This window comes from Meriones unguiculatus, chromosome X (assembly GCF_030254825.1).
Source record: "Meriones unguiculatus strain TT.TT164.6M chromosome X, Bangor_MerUng_6.1, whole genome shotgun sequence".
NCBI classification, from domain to species: Eukaryota; Metazoa; Chordata; class Mammalia; order Rodentia; family Muridae; genus Meriones; species Meriones unguiculatus.
In genome coordinates this window covers 126,787,079-126,794,806 of record NC_083369.1, presented here as the reverse complement: position 1 = coordinate 126,794,806, position 7,728 = coordinate 126,787,079, and the positions used below count along the sequence as shown (strand labels likewise).

The following is a 7,728-nucleotide window of genomic DNA, read 5'->3' as shown; positions in this document are numbered from 1 at the left end:
AGGTCCCATTTATTGATTGTTGCTCTTAGAGCCTGTGCTGTTGGTGTTCTGTTCAGGAAGTTGTCTCCTGTGCCAATGAGTTCTAGGCTGTTCCCCACTTTTTTTTCCAATTGATTTAGGGTATCTGGTTTTATGTTGAGGTCCTTGATCCACTTTGACTTTAGTTTTGTGCAGGGTGATAAATATGGATCTATTTTCATTTTTCTGCATGTAGACATCCAGTTGGTCCAGCACCATTTGTTGAAGATGCTGTCTTTTTTCCATTGAATGGAATTGGCTTCTTTGTCGAATATCGAGTATTCATAGGTGTGTGGATTTATTTCTGGGTCTTCTATGCGGTTCCATTGATCCTCCTTTCTGTTTCTATGCCAATACCATGCAGTTTTTACTACTGTTGCCCTGTAGTACAGCTTGAGATCAGGAATGGAGATACCTCCAGATGATCTGTTGTCGTACAGGTGAACATTTCTTTAAGTGCATCTCAGCTCTTTGTGCTTCCTCTGTTGTGAAATTGCGGTTTAGCTCTGTAACCCATTTTTTAATTGGATTACTGGATTTGCTGATATTTAATTTTCCAAGTTCTTTGTATATTTTATACATTAGCCCTCAGTTTGATGTAGAGTTGGTGAAGATCTTTTCTCAATTTATAGGCTGATGTTTTGTTTTTTTGATAATTTTCTTTGGCTTACAGAAGCTTCTCCGTTTCATGAGAACCTATTTATTAATTGTTGAGCTCAGAGCCTGTGCTGTTGGTGTTCAGTTCAGGAGTTGTCTCTTATGCCAACGAGTTCCAGACTTTACCCAATTTGTCTTCTCGTAGGCTTAGAGTCTCTGGTTTTATGTCAAGGTCTTTGATCCACTTGGACTTTACTTTTGAGCAGGCTGATAAATATGAGTCTACTGCATTATTCTACATGCAGAGATCCAGTTAGACCAGCACCATTTGTTGAAGATTCTCCTTTTTTCCATTGCTGTTTTCCAGAATTCTGACTTCACATTTTATCAGCCAGAATTGACAAATCATACTGCATGCTGGGGACCAGGCCTAGATTACTGTGGTTGGCTGTATCCCTATAGTAAGGGATAGGAGTACATTTTCTGGAGAATGAAATTCTAACAAGTAGAAATAAAGTAGGGGGAATGAAAGGTGTAGAATGTCTTGGATTGAGTCTACTAGAAACAAATTGAAACAAGGATTTTAATGTTAGAGATAATTTGAAAAATGATTCTAAAAATGCCAGTAGGGGTGTGAGTGGCTGTACCATGTAATCAGTTAGTACTATGGAGAAATGCAATTCAATCATGCTCTGGAATTCTGAGAGACATAGTAGAACAAGGCAGAGTTATGACTGAGGACCAGAGAGTTAGGCTATTTATAGATCAACTTTCACCACTCATTGGTTCGAAGTCGATATGTTTAGTCTGACCCATATAGGCTAGGTGAATTACAAAGATCAAAAGACGATCTCAGCCAAGCATTACCATGTCTGAAGCTGAAAGCTGCCAGTTAATTCACAAGTATGGGAACAAAGCAAATACCAAGGGCTGGTTGTGTTACACCCAGTTTGCCAGCCCCCAAAAGACCTATAGGAATTGACTCGGTTGCAAAACACACGAGGGTCTTTGTATTACAGGGTCGAGCTGGGTGTCTGCCCTTTACAAAGACATACAAGCAAAGGACCCCAGGCTCTAGGAGATCAAGGTTTTTAAACGAACAAAAATGCCAGTGGGGTAGTACGAGCCTTGGCATTATAGGATTGAGTAAGAGGAACAAAACGCAAGCGGGGTGGTCTCTAGGGAAGCTGACTTTTAGAATGATTGGTCTGTTTTTAGTCGCCAAGAATGCTAACAGTCAGGCCCAGCTACCTGAGAGACATTTGACCTCTGGTTCTTAGGGGTCATGTGACTCCCGTCACACCCTGAAGTTTATCTGGGTGGGGACTGCTGCTGGCCCATTATCTGAAAGGAATGTGGTCTTGTGATTCTGCCCTAGCCTCTGGGCTAGCCCTCTGCTATGAAAGGAATGTGGGACTCTGTCCTAGCCTCTGGGCTAGCCCTCTGCTATGAAAGGAATGTGGTCTTGTGATTCTGCCCCAGCCCCAGGAATTAACTCTAACCTTTTCAGTTGGAGTACAGAAAATATTGGGTACCACAGTAGGAGCCTGGTAAATACTTCAGGGTCAGAATAAAGACTGAGAACTAGTTAAAAGAGCATTAAAAATCCATAAAACTTCAGAACTGGAAGTAACATTAGCAGTTATCTAGGTTATTGAAATGTCTTCTACAGGCTCTTGAGTTTGAACACTTGGTCTCCAGCCTGAAAATGTTTTGGAAGGTTGTGGAACCTTTAGGATGTCCCTAACTAGAGGAGATTAGTTTTTGAAGTCTGGGCCTCTTGTGATCAGCTTAAACTTTTAAATAACTACAGCCCCTCCTTAAAGTCTACTTTGGTTTTTAGCATTACTATAGCTGCTCTATTAACACCTGCTGTTCCTTTTAAGGGTAACAGAGGCTTAGCATTTCAGAGGCCATCTTAAATTCAAGTTTTCAGGCTCTGCTTTCCAATGATTATGTCTCTATGGTTTCATTTCTCAAATTTTGTATACTTTGTTACCTGGACATGTTATGAAGTCTCCCAGCTGCAGAACCAATCAAATTAAAGGCCAGTTAGAAACACTCTGTCTAGCTAGTCAGAATGATGTAATATTGCTTCCTACACTTGCATACTTGGTTGCCTTTTTGTAACGTGGTTGTTACCTAGTTGTGGGTTGTTTCCTGCACTTAGTTACAGTTTTGTTATCTGATTGCTACTTGGTTGCAGTTTTTCTTACAAAACCTGTTTTAGGAACAGACCAATGTCATAGTCTGGCTTCTGAGTCCAGATTATGCTCCTGCCTGGTCAGTTCCGGTTTAATATTCAATAAACATCTGTTGAGTTCAGTCTGGTGTCTGAATGGTCAGGGAACAGCTAGTCCAGAACCCATAACAGGCCATGAGGTTTATGGTAAAGTCCTATTTCTATTCCTGTGTCTTTCTGCTTCTTGACTGTGGTCATAATGCCATCAGCTGTTCCACACTCTTGCTGTCATGGTGTCACTCATTGCCATGCCTTCCCTACCATGTTGAACTGTACCCTTCTCAAACTGTGAGCCAAAACAAATCCATTGTCCTCTAAGTTGCCTCTGTCACATCAATGAAAAAAGTGACTAAAACAGAGGCAGATATTTATGACTTGCTCTTAGTAATGCTTTCTTATGTATGATATCAAAAGCACCAACAGAAAATACAATAAATCAATAGTTTGTACTTTAAGGGTAGTGCTTGAAAAGATGCTCAATGTTATTAGTCACTAGGGATATGCAAATCAAAACAACAATGAGATGACATTTTAATCTGTTTAGGATGTGTATGATCAAAAGTCTAAGTGTTGAGGAGGATATAGAAAATACAGGAATACACATACATTGGTGGAAATGAAAATTGTACAAGTGGCTTGGAAAAGTTTGGTAGTTCCTCAAAAAACTAACATATATACTGTGTCCTACTAATGTTCATGCCCAGGAAAATTGAAAACATGTATTTATTTTATTTTTAATTTTTTTATTAATTACACTTTATTCACTTTGTATCCTCCCTGTAGTTCCCTCCCTTCTCCCCTCCCAATCCCTCCCTCACTCTCCCTTCTCCACGCATGCTCTTTCCCAAGTCTACTGATATGGAAGGTCTTCCTTTCATTCTTTCTGATCCTAGTCTATTAGGTCTCATCAGGAGTGGTTGCATTGTCTTCCTCTATGGCCTGGTAAAGCTGCTCCCCCCTCAGGAGGAGGTGATCAAAGAACAGGCCAATCAGTTCATGTCAGAGACAGTCCTTGTTCTCATTACTATGGAACCCACTTGGACACTGAACTGCCATGTGCTACATCTGTGCAGGGGTTCTAGGTTATCTCCATGCATGGTCCTTGGTTGGAGTATCAATCTCAGAAAAAAACCCTGTGCCCAGATATTTTGGTTCTGTTGCTTTCCTTGTGGAGCTCCTGTCCTCTCCAGGTCTTAGTAGAAAACACGCATTTAAACAGCTGTATACAAGTATTCTTAGAAGCACTATAATAGCCCAAAATGGAAGCAACTCAAATTCTTATCAAATTGTGAATGGAATAACAAGTTTTGGAATGCTCATTTGATGGACTAGTATTCTATCATTAAAAGGATGTTTTAAGCTGGGTGTGGTGGTGCTTGTCTTTAATCCCAGCACTAGGGTGGCAGAGGCAGGTGGATCACTGTGAGCCAGCTTGGTCTACAAAGTGAGCCCAGGACAGCCAAGACTTTTTTTTTTTCTTGGGGAAAAAAAAAAAGAATATTTTAGAGGATTAAGTCAGAAATGTGTACAAAATACCTATCAAACACCCACAATACTGTAAAAAGTGGTAATAAATATTTCAAAATAGCCAACTTATTGAAGTTTTCAATGAATAGTCAGATCTGTTCTAATTGACTTCATCATGGAACTTAAACTAAGAAATTTCTCTGTTTTTTTAAATTTAAGGAAATAAGTGTTTCTATTCTTCTATCAGTGTCACATTTCTTTAATTGTTGTAGTTTTGTAATACGGTTCAATATCCAGAAAGATAACTAATAACATTATTTTTTGTATGGTTTGTTTTCTATTTTTTATTCTTATTTTTTAGCTTTTAAAAGGAAGATTTATTTGACAAGATTCACTAAGGGCAATATGCTTAACGGAAATCACAATACAATAAAAGACTTAAATCAAGGCTTCAGAAATTAGACCAAAAATCCTAAAGTAAGTATTGCTTCTCAAAATTTTTCCATTAACTTAAATAAAAAGCTTCAAACTCACCTGCCTTTCAGGTTAGAAAATGAAATTAGAATTAACAAACAAGCCAAATGTTTCACTTTTAACTGCAAACACAGCTTTTATATCAAGTTTTACAAAAATACATGTCTTTTCAACATATATCAACAGTGCTCAAGGTATGTAAAATAGCAACATTTAGCATAATTCAACTGCTTTAACCTAATTATGCTTACTGCTTACATATGTCCTACAGTGGAAAAAAAAAAAAAAGGAAAAAGCCAGGAATTATTTAACAGTTACAGCTTGCTCAACTTTGCCCTACCATCCTAGATGACTGCTATGTTCAGCATTGAACCTTATAGTTCTTTAAACAATGGCAAAGTTCATTCAAGAGAGTAATACAAATCACAAGCCTGGATTGCAAAAACTGTTAAAATGATTTTTTTTCTTTTTAAAAAATTGACCAAGAGTCAGTGATTATAATCAGTTACATTCCCCATCCACCACTCATACTGGACATGCTAGACATTCCTCTCATTCCATTCACACCCATAGATGCATGGCTTCTGCTACTGTAATAGCTGCTGTTCACTGCTCCTTGGCTACTTACGCAATGTTTGATTGAAAATCACAGGAGATTTTCTGTAAAGCTTGGTCATATCTGCTCATGGCCATTGTGGCCATCTCCGTAACCACCACTCAGCTGTTGGATGGCTGAACCGCCATAACTAGACTGGTTTGACAAACCCATGACACCTAGCATTTGCCTACCATAAACACCACCACTTGTTCCTGCTATAGAACTCAAGAAGAGTTCTTCATATTTGTGTTGCATATTTGCTTTGTCTTTTGACATAGCTGCAATAGTATCTTCATGCATTGCAAACTTGACATTTGCTTCACCAGTTACTCTGCAATTAGGTCTAATCTCAATATGTACTGTCACAGAGTTGAGTGATGAAAAAAATTATAAATACCATTTTCAGTAGCTCTGTATGTTAGTATCTTCATGTGTACATAGTGTCCTGTTGTACTCTGGAAGGTAGAGCCACCATCCCCAAATCTGTGGTCAGTCAATTGAGGTCTCTTCGAAATCTATCAGAACCAAATCCACAGCCATCATTATACCCATTATAATCATCATAGCCTCCACCATACACACCTCTCAAAGCTAGCTCTTCTGTCAATGCTGTTATACCTTCTGACAACCCCAGGTCTCTCCTAGGGACCTGAATGCTGCATGGCCATAAATTTTTGTGGTGAATCATAATAACTTCAGCTTGACTGCTTTTAAGTATTTCATTATACCTGTGCCCTATTCTTTCCTTGTGTTTCTTTAGAGCCTTTTTAGCTACTGCCTATGAAACAAACTGCAAAAGGGCTCCCCTGTACAACTCCCCTAAAATTCCAATGGCAATGTTATCCCATTTGGCATGATTTCCAACCCTTAATTTCTTCCAAAAGGGAATTCTCTATGCCATACAAAGCCATCATTGGCCATGTCAGGCTATTAGGGCCAGTATGCTTTAATAGCCAATCCATTTCAGCATTGTTTGACTTGAATACTTCAACATATCTGTGCCCCATACTTTCATTGTATTTTTTCAAGGGCAATTTGACTTCATCTTCTAATTCAAGTTCAACAAAAGCCTTACTACTCAGTCTACTTTTCTGGTATAGATGAAATGAATACCTTCAGCCTCATTTTGAATTTTGCAGTAAGAACAAACAAACAGCAACAACAACAACAACAACAAACCACTGTACTTCACCCATGGAGCAGGATCAGGACAAGCCCTGGACCTTCACCACAGAGCCCTCTCCACCTTCTGCGCCCAGCATCATAGTCTCTTCTTGGATTCTTGGTGTAGAAACAAACTCCACACAGTCTCAGCATTGCTGAGAAGAAAATCGTATTGTTTGTATTTTTAACTGCATTTGTTTGTTTGTTTGTTTATGCTTATGATGGCATACACGTGGAAATCAAAGAACAAATTGCCTGAGTTGGTTCTTTCCTTCTACCATGTAGATTCTAAAGATAGAACTTACATAGTCAGGCTTGTTGGCAAGTACCTTTACCCACTGAGCCACCTCACTGGCCCTTTGGATGGCTTTTAATTAGTTTTCTTTCTTTCTTTCTTTCTTTCTTTCTTTCTTTCTTTCTTTCTTTCTTTCTTTCTTTCTTTCTTTCTTTCTTTCTTTCTTTCTTTCTTTCTTCGCTACAGGATTTTGCTACGTATCTTAGACTGGCCTTAAATTTTTAACCTCTCTGCCACAGACTCTCAAGTGCTGAGTTTACAGAACTGTGTTACCACCATTCCTGGCTTTAATTGGAATTTTAATCTTTTAAAAATAATTTTTGTCTCTGCTTATTTTGTTAAATGTTATTTAAACATCATATTAAACAATTAAGAACAAACCACATGAGACCATAATCAGAAATTTTAAATTTGTATGCTTCATTTAAAAATATCTATTTTTATATTTTATGTGTCTGAATGCTTTGCTTGTATACATTTTTGTGTACTACTAATGAGCACGCTGTCTGAGAAGATGAGAACAGAGCTTGAATCTCCTGGAACTGGAGTTACAAGTGGTTGTGAGCCCACCTGATGTAGGTACGAGAAACCAAACCTGGGTCCTCTGGAAGAGCATCCAGTACTCTTTTTTTTTTTTAACATATTCATTTCTTTTAAATTAAATTTTTATTTTTTATTTTAATTACAGTTTATTCACTTTGTATCCCAGCTGCAGCCCCCTCCGTCATCCCCTCCTAATCTCACTGTCCCTCCCTCATCTCTTCCTATGCCTCTCTCCAAGTCCATGGATAGGGGAGATCCTCCTCCCATTCCATCTGACCATAGCTTATTCTCTTAAAGGCCTCTGGATCATTTCTTTAGTCCCATCACAGT

General features: G+C 38.5%; 1 pseudogene; it reads right to left on the bottom strand.

The window, feature by feature from the left end:
* Positions 1–5,422: 5,422 nt before the first annotated feature.
* Positions 5,423–6,661, bottom strand: LOC110542434 (heterogeneous nuclear ribonucleoprotein H-like; annotated as a pseudogene).
* Between the last annotated feature and the right edge of the window lie 1,067 nt (positions 6,662–7,728).